This window comes from Schistocerca cancellata, chromosome 7, assembly GCF_023864275.1.
Source record: "Schistocerca cancellata isolate TAMUIC-IGC-003103 chromosome 7, iqSchCanc2.1, whole genome shotgun sequence".
NCBI classification, from domain to species: domain Eukaryota; kingdom Metazoa; phylum Arthropoda; class Insecta; order Orthoptera; family Acrididae; genus Schistocerca; species Schistocerca cancellata.
The window spans coordinates 193,417,983-193,421,643 of record NC_064632.1 but is presented as its reverse complement, the minus strand read 5'-3'; positions in this window follow the sequence as shown (position 1 = coordinate 193,421,643).

Genomic DNA, 3,661 nt, shown 5'->3' with positions numbered 1-3,661 from the left:
CAGTCAGTATCGCTCTTCAGAATACATGTCCAAAGGATTGACGGTTGGACCCACCTGCCCGTGTCCCTTGGTGGGCGAACGCTCATATTGACGTTAGAGGATTCCTGAGGAACACCTCACCAGTTAAGTCTAAACGTCGACTTTTGAAGATGAAGTCTAAGAGTAATATGATACGGTACAATCACGCGGTAAGAAATATCATCAATAACAATGACAAAAAAAGCCTACGCACTTGTATATAACTATAAAACAATTCCAATATGTTAACAAAAGAAGTAAATTTACCAGGGGCTTTCTGTTACCAGGGGCTATCATCGGTAAAACTGCCTTATTAAATTCTTCCCCCATCACCGCCACCTTTCACCAGTGTAATGAACCTAACTCTACCTGATTTGTTATGTATAAATATTTCGTATCCAAAGAAATGTAATGTGTTGGAAAATCCGATGACTTCATTCTCATTCTTACCTAAAATATCCAGAATACGAATCGATAGCACTTTTAATTTTAAACTTCCCGGCGTATAGAATTTACAATGAAATTTTGCGCGATCTGTCAGGTGTCCAGATGGATGGCCACCAGAAACAGATATACGGCAGTTCCCCACAAATTTCATGGCATATTGAGTACACAGTCAATAATGAAAATTTACGGGGATTTAATGCGCACTACTGCTTCTGACAGAGATGCAAGCCTCTGATAGGCGTAGCTGTTCTGGTAATGGATGAAGCTTAAATTAGAAGACTTTTCCTACCTGTAAAGACTCTAGTAACTCCCAGTCACAGGATTTATCACTACTGCATCTCGTATCTAAAGCGCACTTGGGAAAAATCAACTCATCAGCGCTAGGCTGGAATACCACAACGAAGTACACTTCTGGCTACATGTATTACATGTCTCGATATGCAAATGATTAGTATTTGAGCACAGATGCAAAAGGCAAGTAGGGGTAGCGCATCTAGATTCTGACAAGACATTATGACCACCAGCTTAATAGCTTGTTTAGTCATCGTTTGAACCAAATACATCAGTGATTCTACGTATCAGCGATCCGACAGTTTGTTCGTAGATATAAAGCATGAAAGGACATAGGTGATTCGTAGTTTTCACAGTGTTTTCGATTACTACTATAGGTTCCATGCAAGCGCAGTATCATGTCTGCCATAGCACAACACTCTCCCACCAGGCTGCTTCCGTGGCGCGCTGCACGTTTCTAGCCGCCTTTCACCTCAATGACGTCTTTTGTGTAGGGATCATCGACCTAGTGTAACAGAAATGTGATTCGCCCGCAGAACCGATACGTTAGCATTGATCTATGGACGAATTTCGATGGTTCCACGCCCACTGCAATCGTAATTGACGATATCGTTCGGTCGATGTGAGAATACTAGCGGTGATCTGCTGCGATGCCCCATGTTCAACAATGTACCATGAACGGTGTGCTCTCAAACACTTGTGCGTGCACCAGCATTATGCTCTTTCGGCAAGGAGATGCCGCAGGTCACCATTTTTCCTACTTAATGGAGCAGACAAGCGTCGAACCCCACGTTCTGTGAAGAGTCGTGGTCGTTCAACCATTTAGGCCTACTGGTAGTACCGTAGTACGTGAACATTCGACCAACTTCGCCGTTTTCTATTTCTATTGTCTATTGTCAAACCACAATTTATGAAAGATGTTTATATTTTATTAATAGGATTAAGTAGGCATAATTAATATTTGTCATTTTGGAAATAATTGTGGTAGCATAGAATGTCTGCACCAAATTATTTTTGGTGGGAGAGACGGCACATTGATATAATTTTTAAAAGGGCGGAAGAGATCGCGTATGGATACATTTTAAGAAAAGAGCGGGAAAGACCGCGCTTTGATACATTTTGCAATGGTAGCAGGGATTTTCTGCACCAGAAAGCATTGTTGTCGGGAGAGACCGCACTTCAGCTTTCGTAGGAAGTCAGTAGTAATCGAATGTGAAGCGAGTCGGTAGCAAGTCTGAAGCGAGATTTTGAGAGGAGCGGTGTGCCTGCCAGCCACCAGCTATGATTTACAAGAGTTTATAAACGAATATACAGAGACATCAGGTAACTATTATCATAAGAGGATCTAAAATTATAGAAATATTCTTTTTTCGAGAAACTGAGGACTACTGAAGGTAAGTTTGCGCAATGCTAGTTGTAAGATTATTGTAAAAAGTAAGTCCCATTTGAACGTTTGTAAAATCATTCATAACCAACAGTAAATATTTGAAGAATCGTTTTCAGAATATAATTAATTTTTGCCAGCAATATTGCATTACTGATTATAATCCATCCCAAAAACCATCAACGTAAAACTCTGCAAAATTTTATTGTTCCCAAGAAAAAGTTTAACTATGCATTACGTAACTTCAGTCATATTATTTAAAGAATAACGTCAGCTTTGGTAATAAATACAGCCAGTTATTATGACAGCCCACCAGCATCTAATAGAGCATAGTAAAACAGAGTAAGTTCTGTATATTCATGTCGCAGTTCGATGTAGCAGTCACATGGCGATCCAGTAACAGAAAATAAGGTGAGGAACAATTCTAATCTATTGCAGGTAACGACTGAGGGCCACGACAACACATTCTTTGTTTCGTTGAAATAATCAGCAAATAACTGTTAATAGGTCAGCGTGACGGATTGCCGTCCTCCGGGCCCGGGTTCGATTCGGCTGGGTCGGAGATTTTCTCCGCTCAGGGACTGGGTGTTGTGTTGTGTTCATCATCATTTCATCCCCATCCGGCGTGCAGGTCGCCCAATGTGGCGCCGAATGTAATAAGACCTGCGCCAAGGCGGCCGGACCTGCCCCGCGAGGGGCCTCCCGGCCAATGACGCCAAACGCTCATCATCATCATCATCACTGTTAATAAACAGCATTTAAATTTGAATCCGAAGATTACACTTATTATTATCGAGAAAGAGAATTAATTTCAAAGAGAAGATTTCATTTGTTATTATCAAGCAAGAGATAGAAATCCTAAGGGAAAGTTTCATAGGTTATTGTAGAAGGGAAGGTTGAGTAACAAAAGAGATGTAGAGGAGACGGGAAGGTTTCAGTAGGAACGAAGGAGTGGAGCGATTGAGATGAAGGTGGTCAAGCTGATGGTTGTTGGTAGTGGTATCAGACTGAGCGTACGTGTTTCTTGGGGAGCAGTTGACCACTATTCCTGGCGCAAGGACTTTCTGGTGCTAGCGTCGTGAGCTGGCGTTTACCTAATTTGTTAAGTGACGTTGCTTGTCCTGGCTGGGCTAATTCGGGGTTCCTTAATACAAGCTGTATTTGTTCTCTTGAATGAGATGAAATGCATATTTCTGCCACGATAGGGTTTGATGTTACGAAATTCGTAACCTAACATCAAACCTTTTCGTGACAGGAATATGCATTTCATCTCATTCAAGAGAACAAATAAAGCATGTATTAAGACGGATTACACCTGAAGATGGACCCACAGGATCCGAAATGCATCGTGTGATGAATAAAACACGAAAAATTGTGACTGAAGGCGTTTTTTTTAAAAATTTTTATTCATACCTAGAGTCTTATAAATGTTGTTCACCATGACGTGATTAACCATCCCCAGACTTTTGAAACAAAGGCTTCGAAACATGAAGACATATACTTCTCTCTCCGTAGGCGACG